The sequence below is a fragment of the Mytilus californianus genome, unplaced genomic scaffold (assembly GCF_021869535.1).
Source record: "Mytilus californianus isolate M0D057914Y unplaced genomic scaffold, xbMytCali1.0.p SCAF_3, whole genome shotgun sequence".
In the NCBI taxonomy this organism is placed as follows: domain Eukaryota; kingdom Metazoa; phylum Mollusca; class Bivalvia; order Mytilida; family Mytilidae; genus Mytilus; species Mytilus californianus.
The window spans coordinates 121,898,508-121,913,817 of NW_026262679.1; the positions used below are offsets into that span (position 1 = coordinate 121,898,508).

The window sequence follows — 15,310 nt, forward strand, 5'->3', positions numbered from 1 at the left end:
GACCTATTTCTTTTTTTTATAAAACATTATTTGTTAAAATTGCAGTAGTTATTTAATTATCTTAGTTTGGACAAGAGGAATAAATAATTGAATTATCATCGTTTAGACATAAGGAGAGAAACTAATGTTATCCGAATTTGTATAGAATACATAATACACATTATCAAGGAATAATAACTGTTCTTATCCAAATTCGGATAAGAAGAATGCATGACCTACCGCACAGAGTTAAGTATGCAATGTGACGATCCTTATCCAAATTCGGATAAGTATATCTATATTCAATATTAAGTCGTCTTTGCGTTATCCGAATTCGGATAAGAAGAAAAACAAATTGTACATAGGAGAACTTTTTATGATTTTCTTTTCCGAATTAAAGGTACCAAAAAAAAATGTGTATATCAAGCAGCCTTATTATGAAAGACTAGAGTATACATTAATTTTCTTATCCTAATTAGTTAATAAATTAAAGTGATTGGTGATTTATTGTTGTTTGTTTTACGTCCAGTGGGAAATATTTCATGTACATGCAAATTTGAAAGCAAATTATTGACGGCACATTGGGTTCTACAAGTATTTCATTTGTCATTGGTTAAGGCGAGTATGTTAGACTGCAGTAGAAAAAATACCCTCCAACATGCCATCAAAAGGAACAATGAGGACCTCTACACTGATTGTTGCGTTTTTCAGTTTAAAAAGTTTTGGCAGTGTTATATTCTCATTATACATCAGAATTTATCGTTACACCAAATCGATGCGACTAGTTCGAATATGGTTAGCCACGGATGAAAGAAGTGAAGGAATGTTTTTTTTTTCTCTCACAGATCGTTTGTCGTTCTATTTTTTCAAGGTTTTACATGTCATCATATGTAATGCTTTAAATTCATAGAAAAATATAACAAAAAGAGAAACAAGATATTCCGAAATACTGCATTTTCACACAAAAGAAAATAATATATGAATATGCAAGTTTTTGTTGTATTTACTGATTCTAAGTAATCAGTTGGAAGAATGTATCTTGAATATTTAGATACGATTGTTCGTCTCCATTCACTTTATCATTTGGATGACCATTTAACCATGAATCTGCATCGTTTGCCAGTTAGTGTTTTACCAGTAAACAAATTATATATTTTTGAAAGTTTTAATATGTTACCAAATAGATAATTAAACCCGTAACGTATAGTAAGAGATGCAGATCCAGGATTTGAAAGAGGGGCGTTGCCCCTACATAGAAAAAGTTTGGAGTTGAATAGGTAAAAAGTGTGGATGATGCAACAGTATATGAAGCATCTCAAGAAGGTGGAGGTGATGCCCTCTCCCTTACATCCGCCTCTGAGTGAAAAGAGTTCTTAAAGTAGATATGAGCACACTTTTTTCATTGAGTTTTGAATTTGCTTGTCTTTTTGCGTGTTTTCAAACATGACGATTCGACCGAATCCAGTATTGTAGTTAAGATAATCAGTACACACTTTATTTCTATGATTATATGTAAAAACTGTCAAAATTTCTGTAAAAAATGAAAATATTTAAGACCAAATCAAAACATGAAAAATTAGTTTATAATAGATAATTCTGTAACCTGACTGTTTTAGCTTTAATAGGATAAATAGTATCGTCAAATAATTGATGCAGCTCGTTGTTATATACATTTAGCATCTGATTACTTTATGTCGTTGTATGTTGCTACTTAAATCTTGTTTACATATATATAATTTACAATTTACTTGTATATAAAAATTATATATATAAACAAATACATTACCTTTTGTAAACGAAAAAAATATATATGTTTAATTAATTTCCAAGTTAGACAAGAACAAGACTCGATCACAAACTTTTTCCTGATTCATATACGCATGTACAGATAAAGTACTCTGACGTAGCTTTCCTTGTATTTCGGTGACCTAAGGTTGAATGACTTCTTGTATTTTTGTTATCGTAACAGCCTCATCTGTTTAGTATTCATGCCAATCATTACGCTCTCGATTACGCTGCACCTTTACTAGAGTGAAAAAAAAGCGAGAAAGGGTATACATAAAATGTATGCATATGGACAAATCCCTTAATTTAATTTAGTATTAGAACAAAAATCGAGAATTATTTTTAAAAAAGATTTCAACAAAAGAAATCTGACTATTTCCGTAGCGAAGAGGTATTAAGTGTCACCCTTGTCCGTCTGTACGTCCGTACGCCCCAGAATTGGTTACCATTCTCTAACTTAAGTTTGCCACAGCCAAATGTTATGAAACTTAAACGCAATGTTTATTACCACCAATCAATAATCAAGTGTGAATTTGGGTGGCGTCACTTTCACCGTTCTAGAATTATGCATGAACAGCACAAATCAAACAGCGATTTCTGGTTTAAATTAGTTGTGTTGCATCATTTCAATGCCTCCAATGTCTAAACACACGGCAGTGTCGACATGAAGTCTTAGAGATAATTGTTAGGTTTGAGCTGACAAAAGTGCTAGCAGTTCGCAGTATCACTACATCCGGATGTTGACTTCGAGTTAGATTATAATATACTCGAGAGGTGGGGGGCACTTCCTATGTAATGAGTGGTAGGGATGAGTCGCTGGAATAGGTCACTATTTCATGCTCCATGATGTATGAAAAGGGTGAGAAATTCAATTTAAATATATCACTGATCATCACTAGGTTGATGTTATCACTTGCTTGATTAAATCATAAGTATCTGAAACTATCTGGTGTCAGTATTTATTTTTGATGCGGTTAAAGCACAATCGTAAATGTATCAGCTATTTGTCCAACCAATTAATCTCTATTTATTCCAATGTAGTATTTCCACTGATGCTAGTTATAGATGCTATAAATATTGTCTGTTGAAATTTCTTCACAATGAAAGATATATAAAAGGGGCAAATAGAGGAAAGTATTTCAGAATTTATTGAAAAAAGCAATGCATTGCAAGCCCCCCCCCCCCCCCCCCCCCCCCAAAAAAAAAATCTCTATACTAATGTACCAGAGGTCTGTTTTTGTTACTTGATATATGACAAGGTATATATTTTTGATAAAGAAAATATATGAAAAGGGTGGGGTACTTGATGTCTCAGCTGCTCACCCCTACAGATACAGTTAAGTCTGCCTTATATCTTGACTTACATTTAGAGATTAAAATTGCGGGTGGGTTGGCAACAATACTTTACGACAACAGAGATGATTTCAGGCTCCCAATTGTGGACTTTCCATTTCTAGGTAGCAAATTCCATCAGCTGATATATTTCTAGTCGTCGTAACCACAGGCCCGTTCTCCTGTTCCCCGAATGTGACCTACCGATCTAGACTTATCACCGGTTGTGTACTTACATGAGCAATACGACTGGTGCCACATTGTAGCATGATCTACTAACCCTTCCGGGGCACCTGAGATCACCCCTGGTTTTTTTTTGGTAGGGTTAGTGTTGCTCAGTGTTAAGTTTTCTATGTCGTGTTTTTTTATATTATAGTTGTTGTTTATCTTTGTCTTTTTTGCCATGGCTTTGTTGGTTTATTTTCCACTTATGAGTTTTGATGTCTCTTTTGGTATTCTTCGCTTCTCCTTTACAAGGCATGCGTGTTTAGGGGTATGAATTGACTATGCCTTTATATAAAAAAACAATTTAAGAAGATACTTAAAATGAGAAAACACACTAATTGCCTTTTATAGCAAACTATACGGTATGAGTTTTTTCATTGTTGAAGGCCGTTCGATGGTCTCTAAATACTTACATCCACTTCATTTTAACTGTTGTGGATAGTTGTTTCATTGGCAATCATACCACATCTCCCTTTTTTTTCATTATGGTTACTTATTATCTTAAAACGGACCTAGGCCAGATGATAAACAAACGCCTTCTGCTTTGTATGCATCACCAGACAGGCGAATCAAGACTTGCTATTTGTCTAATTATTTTGCCTCTTAAGTAAAACAGGATTAAATACGGAAGCGTATTAGCGCCACATAATTGATTTTTACATCGGATGACCGTGAGGGCATTCCGGTGTATTGTTGCTACAGTCATTTCCACCCACGTGACTTTCTTTTTTGACTGATAACCGAACGCAAAATAACATTCCTTATTGCTTATTATATATCAATTTCATCAATAAATATTCATGAAAATATTTTTTTGGAACATAGATAAATGATATGAAAATGTTCTGTCGTGAGAAATATATATATATATATATATCAATAACAAATCAAGAATACCGAAAATTTGTGTTAACGCATGCGGAAGAATATTTCAAGAAACTTTGCGGGAAAATATGAATGCCAACTCAAGTCCAATCTTTTAGAAAAATCCAATTAATACAGAAGAGTGTCCACCATGCACTTGCACTACACTATTATTAGAATAGTAAAAAAGAATGATATACAAATGGATAAAAAATTATATATACAAATATTAATATAATATAAAACACCACTAATTTGTATCCCTTCAATATAATAATTATTACGGTGAGGTTGAATACCCTGTCATTTATTCATCATCCACGCACAAACTTGTCTCTATATATATGTACCTTAACCTCACTTTTTTCTGAGACAAGACTTTTGTGCTTGTGACCATCCACGAGAACTTGCGGTCATCCGATGTTTAGTACTTCAGTACTTCGATTTTTTATAAAAAAGAATGTGTGGTATGATTGCCAATGAGAAAACTTTTCACAAGAGACCAATTTTGTCTTGAGAATTATTTTAGCTACAACAATAATATTAACATTCTTAAAAAACTACGAAATGGTACATTGAAACTTAATGTTGAAGTTGGTCGCTTCTCTGATATACCAAGAGAAATGCGTCTATGTATGTTGTAATATGCAATGTGTTGAGAATGCATTTCATTTTGTATTGGTATGTCCAGCATATAGGGCAATTAGAATATTTTTTTCTGCCACACTATTATTGTTCATGGCCTAATATTTTTAAACTATCTTGTTTGTTGAAAGTTAATTCTAGATCGCTAACAATTAAGCTCTGTAACTATTTGAAGAATGCATGGAAAGCTAGATCTGATATTATTGGTTAGTAATGTTATTAGTGTATTGTTCTCTGTTATCAGTCTTTTGTCACATTGTGTTTATATTATGTATTGCATAGCATGTTCTATATGCTTTTGCAAATAAAATATTCATTCATTCATTCAGTTGACACAGAAAGTAAAAGCTATATGTCACCGTATGGCCTACAAAAATGAGCAAAGCCCATACCGCATAGTCGACTATAAAAGGTTCTGAAATGACAAATGTAAAACAATTCAAACGACCAAAGGTAATAACGCAAACATAGGAAGAAATATAATAAAAAAATATGCAAGCACATATTGAAATACAAATATACATTCAAAAAAATTAAAAAAAGATGAGATGTGGTATGATTGCCAATACTAATTATAAATAGAGCTTTCTTACAATTTGACGAAAGGTACGTGCGCTTGACGAATCATACGTTAGACTCGTTTGAAGGGATCCTTTATTTTGACATATTTATGTAATCTTAATTGAAGCGTCATGGAACTTCGATGGTGTTTCATAATAGTGTTTGCAAGCCCCCCAAAAAAAATCTCTATACAAATGTACCATTGTTTGTAAAATAAAATACCACCAGGGGGGAGGAGATTCATAACTCTACAAAATTTCCTAAATATAGTTAGGAAAAAAAATTCTATAAACAAAAGAAAGGTCCACAATTATTAGATGAAACAAATAAACGACATGTAAAAGAATGTTCTGATCAACTGAAGGTAATGAATATTATTATTAAAATCTGCGGAATACTAAGGCAACGACCATTAACTTTGAAATGGGGAGGGGGGCTAAATATTTGTTCCGTTTCACTTTTGTTTTCTGCGATCGCAAGAGTCTCATTTTTTTTTAGATATATAAGAGTAATATTAATAGAAAAAAACTTCATCGCAAAATCTTTTTTCCACAGATTTAGTTCACACTACTTCAAAACATCGCAGAATCCTTGTCTTGCAAATCACGATGATCCGCGTTGACAATTTGATGATGGCATACTCATCTAAAATAAGTGTGAATCTTGTCGTTAAATTTAGAGTATCATACTTGAATAATTTCATTAAAATGTTAATTTTGAAAACAATTCCCGCGCAAATGTGTGTAATCGTGGTAAACAATAGTAACGTATCGGACATAAGTGTATTTGAATTTTTTTCTTTAATTCAGATATCAAAAACGTGTTTTATTTGCAATATGCTTAAATTTTTAAAGACATTCAAGTTTAATTCAGAAAAGAATGCTGTTTTACCGGATAAAAACACAGACTCTCAGCATTATCGTAGAAATGTGTAATACATGCTCCCTTTACGTTCGTTCGTTCCTTTCGTCAAAATGTAAGAAAGCTCTTATGAGACAACTATCCACTAGATTCGTAAGGATGTGGTCAACAGAGTTAAGCAAAACCTATACAGTCTTGTCTGAGCACGCATTTATTTCACGGTCAAGAATAACACGTTGTCTGAAAATTCTTTTTTAATCTTAAACTTTTCAGGTAAAATATTACATCCATTTACTATGTGATACAAAACAAGATTTAGTTTCACATATAACATGATTTACTGAAATGAGTTTATTTTGGATCAAAACGTGTTTGGTTTTTTTCACATATTAAGGTTATGTGTCGCCTTTCGTGTTTTTCATCTATTCAGTGCACATTTAAAAAAAAAGTTCACAACAAATGGACGTTTTTAACGACCTTGACTGGCTATATAGCCCTTGCACGTTCGGCCCTAGCTTGTGCCTTTTGGGGCATTTAATAATTTAATTTTTACCATATGGTAATTGATATAATTTAGAATGACAAAAAAGGTTAAATATAAAGTAAAATAGAGTAAAAATTTGAATAATTAAATGAATCAATAAATTGATGAATAATTTAATAAATAAATAAAAGAAAAGAATATAAAAATAAATAAAAGAAAAATATATAAAAGAAAATAAAAAAAAAATATATAAAAATACTTTTTTTTGTAGAAAATCAAAGATAAATAAAAAAATATATACGTAAAAATAAATAATTGATAAACACGGAGCCACCAAAAGTAAGAAAGGAGGAAAGCTAGGCCAAGCAAACAGCAGTGAGCGGCAGCAACGTTGTACTGGTACACCAGCAACCAAGTAAAGAGCGGATAATTTTGATATGCCAAATTGTGTATGTGAATTTAGTTGCCAAATATTTTGTGTAAACCGAAATATGCCTAAATTTGTGTATGTGAGTTTTTGCAAAAATAATTAGTTAAATATTTTGTATGTTCAAGAAAAAGCGAAATAAATAATATAAAATAAAATAAATAAAAAAACAAAGGATGTATGTATAATTTTGACTGCTTTGTGCTAGCCTTCCGTAGTTGCAGGACTGTATAGTGCTGGTACACTGGAACAGGGGCGGATCTAGGATTTCTTGTTTAGGGGGGCGCAAAGTTTTATATTCGGCGAGCGGAGCGAGGCGAAAATTTTTTTTAGGTTAAATTATTGAAATATTCTTCTGGGTGCAATGTAGATATCTCAAACTATTGTGTGGTAAAATTAGCGAGAAATTAAAGTTTCAAGCTGCAACCGCCTAAATCCATCCCTGACAACAATCTACAATCACCATAATTAACAAGAAATCTGTGAGCTTCTATTCATTGAGACTACCCCCATATATTTCCCAGAAAACGGGACTGAAGACAAGGATAGAGACAGAACTCAATCCGGAGTACACAAGCTGACCCTCCATATTAAAAAAAAATCTAGCGAATGTTATGTCAATGGTTGCTGGGAACACTGGTGTTGCATTCATATTAGTCAATCGAATATCTCCAGGGGGAAAATGCAATAATGACGCAATAGATTTGTATGCGTCCTAGTGGATCCTCCGGACCAAATATCAAGTGACTGACTGACGGATGGTCGGACAGAGGTAAAACAATATGTCCCTGTTTCGAGAAGAACCTCCGAGTTATGATGGCAAGGACTCCTACAAAATGGAAAAATCTACAACAACCTCCTAACACCCCTAACTTACGCACTAAGGGATTCATATTGCATATATGAGTTTATAAAGCTACAGTTATAAAGCTGCAGCCCCAAAAAAAGAAGCTGAAGATCATGCGAACATTTTATTTTGATTCGGTGTTCCTATGCAAACCAATCTACAATCAAGACACCAGCACTTGTTGTAAAATTATCTATATAGCAATATCAGGTAATATCTTAACTAAACCTTGAAAGACATGGTGCTGGTATTTGTGACATAAAGAAATACAGGAATACCACAAAAAAAAAAATTAACCCTTGTTTTGCACATCGTCAATGTGTCTTAGCCAATTGTACATGGTTTCAATAATGTGAAATGAAACCGGTTTACTTAAGAATTACTTTAACACTCCATAACACCAGCCCTGCCAAACATCAGACGATGGAAATGTGAAGAGTTGACAGATAGACGTGCGGACCGACGGACACAAAGTGAGACGAGACAGATCACAATAGCTCACCTGACCAATACTAGTATTAGATTTTGCAAACGAAAATTTCTACTTTTACCAGCGATTTTTAATTGTCCTTTCATAATATCTGTTTTCACTTTTTTTATTTTCGGAGATCGTGCCAGACTTTATATATACTGTGTTCGCCACAAACCACTAAAATCAAAATGAGATGCATTTACGAAGTTATGTTTATTTTCTGGGGATCCCATGCATGTAATACGGTACATAATTCGGCAAAATATTTAGGATGCAAGTGAGAAATATATATAGTCACAGAGATACAAATTAATAAACTAACCTTTCGCTTGAAACAGTATTTCTATCTTTCATTAAGGATATTAAGAAAGAATCTCACCTGGACTGTTTTCTTGGCCGTGATGAAATTGTGAAAGTGAGTAAGGGATGTTTTGGAACTTCGATTATCAAAGAAATTAATATATAAAAACCGCAAATACAATTTAACAATTGTTTTTACTTTGACTGCTAAAACCCTATTATATTTGTCATCAAACGCAGCTCCGCGTTTGACACCTTCCTTTGAAGTATACAATATTTATAGAAATTAAATAAATCGTCAGTTGATTAGTAATCACGTTGATTTTGTTAAACTGACTGTTTTATATACTTTGAATGTTAAAAAAGATGGAATGGTCTCTTCTGATACTTAAATAAGTTGAAGATAACCCATGTTTTGCAAATTTTAGGGAGGGGCGCACGCCCGCCACGTCCCCGCCTAAATCCGCCCCTGTTGGAACGATATCTGCAGGAAGGCAACGCCCCACGCTAATTAAAGCTGGGCTAACACAAACCAGATCTTGCGAAGTACCATTTTTTAAGTCTACGATTTTACTTGCGGCTTAATGATATCATAGGAACAATTTATATATAAGGACCAAATTAAAGTTAACCCATTTTGACAGACATATTTCCTTTTTTTTTCTTATGGTTTCCTCCTATCAATAATACAACGGATATTTTCTCAGAATTTGCCGTTAAATTGAATTTGATCGCTTGTTATAGTTAAGTTTTTGTGTTTGACATATCTGCCTGGCATGGTTCATCTGACCTTGACCTCATGTTCATGGTTCATTGGTCAATGTTTAGTTTTCTTGATTAAGACTGTCTCTTAGAAACTATAAGCAATAGGTCAACTATATTTCAATGTCTCTTCAGTGATTCTCAAGGCCAAAATAAAATTGAAAATCCAAAGCTTATTAAAGACAAATCCCTCTATTGTTTATGCGCACATACAAGCGCAACAGTACTATGCCGTCAGCGGTTTATGACGTCGCGGTTTCCGCGAACTGGAAACGTATATGAGAGTTATTCCTCTTTGAGCCGAAGGAGAAGGTGACAATCGTTTTGATTTGCCGAGAAGAAAATCAAATTGTTTTATAAATATAATAGATGTGTTCCTGAATTGGATATATAAATAAATTATGTGTATATTAATGTAAATTTAATGTAACTGAAACAAACAGCAAAACAGCAAATAATAAAAAAATGGATAAAAGAGAGTCAACTATGAAGCAATCTAACAAAAAAAACACACAAAAACGACTGTCAAGAAACGAAACCGAATCTGGATACTCGACAACAAGATGAGCCAATCAAATTATGATATAATAATAGTCTTAATTTCCTACATGTATGGACTGATCTGTTCATTAGAGTCAATCTCTTTAGTAGGTTTTTAATTGTTTTTATATTTCCACAAATCATTAAGAAAGTACGAAAATCATCAATCATGTCATCAAAATTCAATGTATCTATAGCAATAGGTACATAACGTACCTATATATTGATATTGCAAATTGCACTGACGTATTTTGAATGTGTATGGCGCTTACATTTTTACACGAGTATAATAATAGATTTCGGATAAACGCCAACAAAACAGTAACCCAACGACGCATACGTGTAAAATAAAGTACTTCTAAAGAAGTCAACATATGCTCAACTAACATTGTAGGTTTTTTTAATTGACCATTCTGTTCCGATTTACTAAGTTTGAACGCCTGTGAATTTGAACTAGCAGGTACTAGGTGCGCAATTTTTGTATTAAAAAACATAATCGTGTCTGTGGTTAAAAGTTGTCGGAATGAAGATTTAAAGAGGAATGCATATGAAAAAAAAAACCAATTAACAAGAGTTGATTTGAGAAAAGAGGCCGGACTAAGTTCCTTTCATAATCACGGTATGACAGCTGTATGAGCATACTCAGATTGAAGTTCTATAGCAACATTACGGAATATTTCGATACTTGTGATTAATTCATAAATGCCTATGGATGAATGATCAAAACAGAAATTATTTTAATTAGACCCCGTTAACACTTGCACGGAATTGAATCGACCTTTGATGAGCATCTCTCGTTTACGATCTTTTTAGAACTAGTGCGTTTACATTTAGTATACACTGCAATATCAAAATAATCGGTCTAACCATTTCGTTAACAAAAAATCGTAGAAAATAGAATAAGGAAATATTTGGTTAATTATATAAGCTTCTGCATTTATTAATTATCTTTTTGATTAACATGTCACAAGTCCTTAAACGAAAAAAATGTCAGAATAATATTACTTATAACGGTCATTTCGTTTGAAGATGAGGAATTTGCAGAAAATAAAAAAAAAAATATTAATGAATAACTAAAATTGAAAAGATATTTTTTAAAAGGTGCACCTATTAACACACGTATTATAAGCGAATAAGGAACGAATAAGTAACAGGGCATCAGTCGAGCACTGAAACGAGTATTCACACCTTAATAGGGTTATTTCACCTCTGAGAACCAATAGCACTAGAGGCAAGAAAAAATAGAAAAGATTGTTTTTAAAAGGTGCCATCTATAACACACGTATTATAAACGAATAAGTTATCAGGGCATCATTCTAGCGCTGAAACGGGTACATACGCGCTAATAGGGTTATTTCACCTTTAAGAACCCATAGCTAACACCAGAGACAAGAAAACAATTGAAAAGATTTTTTACTACAAGGTGCAATGTATACAACATATAAGCGAATAAGGAACGAATAAGTAACGGTATCAGTCGAGCGCTGAAACGGGTACAGGCTCCTGTCCCAAGTCAGGAGCCTGTAATTCAGTGGTTGTCGTTTGTTGACGTGTTACATATTTGTTTTTAATTCATTTTTTTGTTTCATAAATTAAGCCCTTATTTTCTCGTTTGAATTGTTTTTCATTTGTCATTTCGGGACCTTTTATAGCTGTATATGCGGTATGGGCTTTGCTCATTGTTGAAGGCCGTACGGTGACCTATATTTGTTAATTTCCTGTGTCATTTGGTCTCTTGTGGAGAGTTGTCTCATTGGCAATCATACCACATCTTCTTTTTTATATTAATCTTTTTAGAAGAATGACGAAAAATGTCGAATATATTTATTTGTTTTTTATCTTCACGTTCTGTCAAATCATTTGAGAATATGGATGAAACACCGAAAGAGTCATTTATAAGAATATATATCAAACTGACCATGCGCAGATTTCATATCTACATAAAACATTTTAGAAAAATCGATCGCGATGGATCTAAGCTTTCACACTTGAAGAAAGATCGATTCATAAAAAAATCGATCTTTTTAAAACCACGTTTTAGGTGGTCTTTTTTAGTCCGATTGAAGATCGATCTTTCCCATTTTTGCAATACTAAAGATCGGCGATCTCAGAAACTATTGGTCTTAATTGTTAGTGCTAACAAACTTAGATTTCTATTAATTTTGAGTAATTTTCGTCAAAATGAAAAGGAATAACATTCTTAACCAAAATTTCTTTCAGATATACTTTGACTGAAGTATAAAATTCTACAAACATGCTAAATTTATATAATAAGATATTCAACACAATCATAACAAATTTTGAAGAATCGTATTCAAAAACTGTGTTAGGGTAGGCACTTAAAATAAGGGTAGGTAGGGTAAGCGAAACACATGTACTTTTTTATTTTTTATTGGCCTAGGCATATTAACTAGAGCTCATTCAAGAAGAATTTCAGCATACTATGTGATGTAATTCGTAAGACATTTTTTTTAATTTCCTTTCACTGTCTTTATTGTCAATATTCACATATTCGTACTACAATATCGCTGTTCATTCAATTATATATAAAAAAAATGTCTTCACTTTTTTAAGAGGATGAAGAGCTATAAACCAAAAAGGACAAAAATGTATGCCAAAGCCTGCCAAAGAATCAGAGCTTTGCACGAGGGAGATAAATTCCTTAATTTAAAATAATTTCGAAAATTTTGTAACAGCAAAATTAATTTTAATAACACAAAATCTGTATTTTCATGCCAGTACCGAAGTATTGGCAGCTGGGATAGTGATACCCTCGGGAACTATCAGTCAACCAGCAGAGGCATCGAACCAGTGGTAGTAATAACATAAACGGTACCAATTTGTCTGCACCAGATGCGCATTTCGACAACCAATGTCTCTTCAGTGATGCTCGAGGCCAAAATAATTGAAAATCCAAATTAAGCCTATTAAAAGAGCTATAAACCAAAAAGGACCAAAAAGAATACCAAAGTCGGACAAGGAATCAGAGCTTTGCATGAGGGAGATACGTACATTCCTTAGTTTTAAATTATTTCAAAAATTTTGTAACAGCAAGTTTTAAAAACACAAAATCCGTATTTTCATGCCAGTACCGAAGTATTGGCTACTGGGATAGTGATACCCTCGGGGACTATCAGTCCACCAGCAAAGGCATCGGCCCAGTGAAAAGTCTTTTAGGGAGCAACCATTTCACAATTAAATTAATTTCTTCAACGCTATCAATCAAATTATTTTGTTAAAAATTTAACACTTTAAATGGGGTAAATCAGGATTCAGAATATATATTTTTGTCCTCTGCTTGTTTTTCATCAGTTTGGGAATCAGAATATTATTTTATGAAAAAAAAACATATCCCCCCCTTAAAGATAAATGATCGTCCCCTTAGTAAAGTAACATTCTTGAAAAAAAGTCATTTTCAATTTCTAGTTGACGTGTTGTCTTATTTGTAATTACTGTGTTAAAATACGCGAGAAAAACTTCGCGCCTTCATTTTATTAGTGCTTTGACCCTTTATTTGTGATTTATTACACATTTTAGATTAGGAAGTTTAAATGCTATCCATCTGCAATAAGTATTAACCGAATTTCTTTCTGTATCACAGATGGTTGTCAGAATATTCTGAACTCATAAATTATAAATTTCTTGAGACATCGACCTTGTAATTTCTCCATCACTGGTTGATTGTACAGAATTCAAGAATTATATCAATATTACAATAATGTAATTTTCAATGGATTAAAAAACAAATTCATGCAAATGATCATGGTATATTAATTATGCATTATATTATACAATTTAGAATAATTTATTAACGTAGAATATGTGTTCGTCTATGTGCTTATATATATAAACTATAATATTATGTCGTTTTTAAATTAGTTTCTTTGAAAATAATTTTCAAACTAACTTCCCTTGTATAACTAATAATTAACAATTTGTTCTTCTTTCGTCTTTGTAGACTTGCTACAATTCCCTTTCGTTTATTTCATTCTTACTAACTTATATGTTTACTTAAAACTGCCAGTATACTGATTGCCCTTGTCTGCAGATGTCAGTATAATGATAATATCTTAGTTATAGCATAAAATTGTTAAAGGGGCAAAATTGAAAAAAAAAAATAATAAAGAAGAGACATGTAGCAAGATTACTAATACATATGTTAGAGTAGAAAATTGTGGTCATTTACGAATCTTTTCTCACGAGCTATCAAAGTGACATGTTAATGAGGTTAGATAAACCAGTTCACATGATTATCTCATGAAATATGATTTTACGATGCACATCACTTGTTTGTTGAGGAACAAACTTAAGACAGACCTATGAATTTGTTGATTTTCATATTTTTGTAACAAATACTTAGGCAGTGGTTAACAGACTTATGAGGTTAAAACCAATTTCATCATTTTGACAAACACTTGTTCTTACATTTTGATTTGAGCAGATATGAATTATATAGGTTAAAACAATAAAAGAATATAAGGAAACTATTGAATTTGCGATCTACAAGACAGTTCAGTATTTGATTCATAGGAAACTTTTCAGAGCATTTATTTTTAATTATTATTTTGATTAATAAGGGAACGACCATTGAACCTCAAAAAAAGGGGGGTGGTATGTTTTTTTTAGTCCCCTATCGACGGTGTCGAACGAGATTTTATGTTTTTTTCTCAAAAAATATTCTTATCCCCACTTTGCTGGGGAAAAGATTCAGGCCAAACAGATGACCAAAAAATATATATTGAATCCAGATTTACTTCATACCTTATAGTGTTAAATATTACAAAAAAATTTTTTATTGATAGCGCTGAAAAAGGTAAAAAAAAAAAAATAGGTTCGCGTTTGGCGAAAAAAAAAAAATCAAACAATAAAAGATACCCCTCCTTTTTAGCTCACTAGGCCCGAAGAGTTTTCTCATCACTTGGCGTCCGTCGTCCGTCGTCGTCGTTAACTTTTTTTCATTTTGAACTTCTTGACAACCACTGAATGGAATGAAACCAAACATGGCATGAATGTTCCTTATGAGGTGTTGACTAAATGTTGTTACTTTGTAGCCGATCCATCATCCAAAATGGCCGCCAGCGGGGGACGTAGTTTAACATAGGACCCTATGGATAATACATACAAATGTCTTCTTTTAGAAAACCACTGAATGGAATGAAACCAAACATGGCATGAATGTTCCTTATGAGGTGTTGACTAAATGTTGTTACTTTGTATCCGATCCAT

General features: G+C 32.7%; 1 protein-coding gene across 1 annotated transcript in view; it reads right to left on the bottom strand.

Annotated features, from left to right (window-relative positions):
- Positions 1-15,310, bottom strand: part of LOC127736036 (ADP-ribosylhydrolase ARH1-like) — a 28,165-nt gene that overhangs the window by 3,000 nt on the left and 9,855 nt on the right. The gene's annotated exons all lie outside the window — the stretch shown is intronic.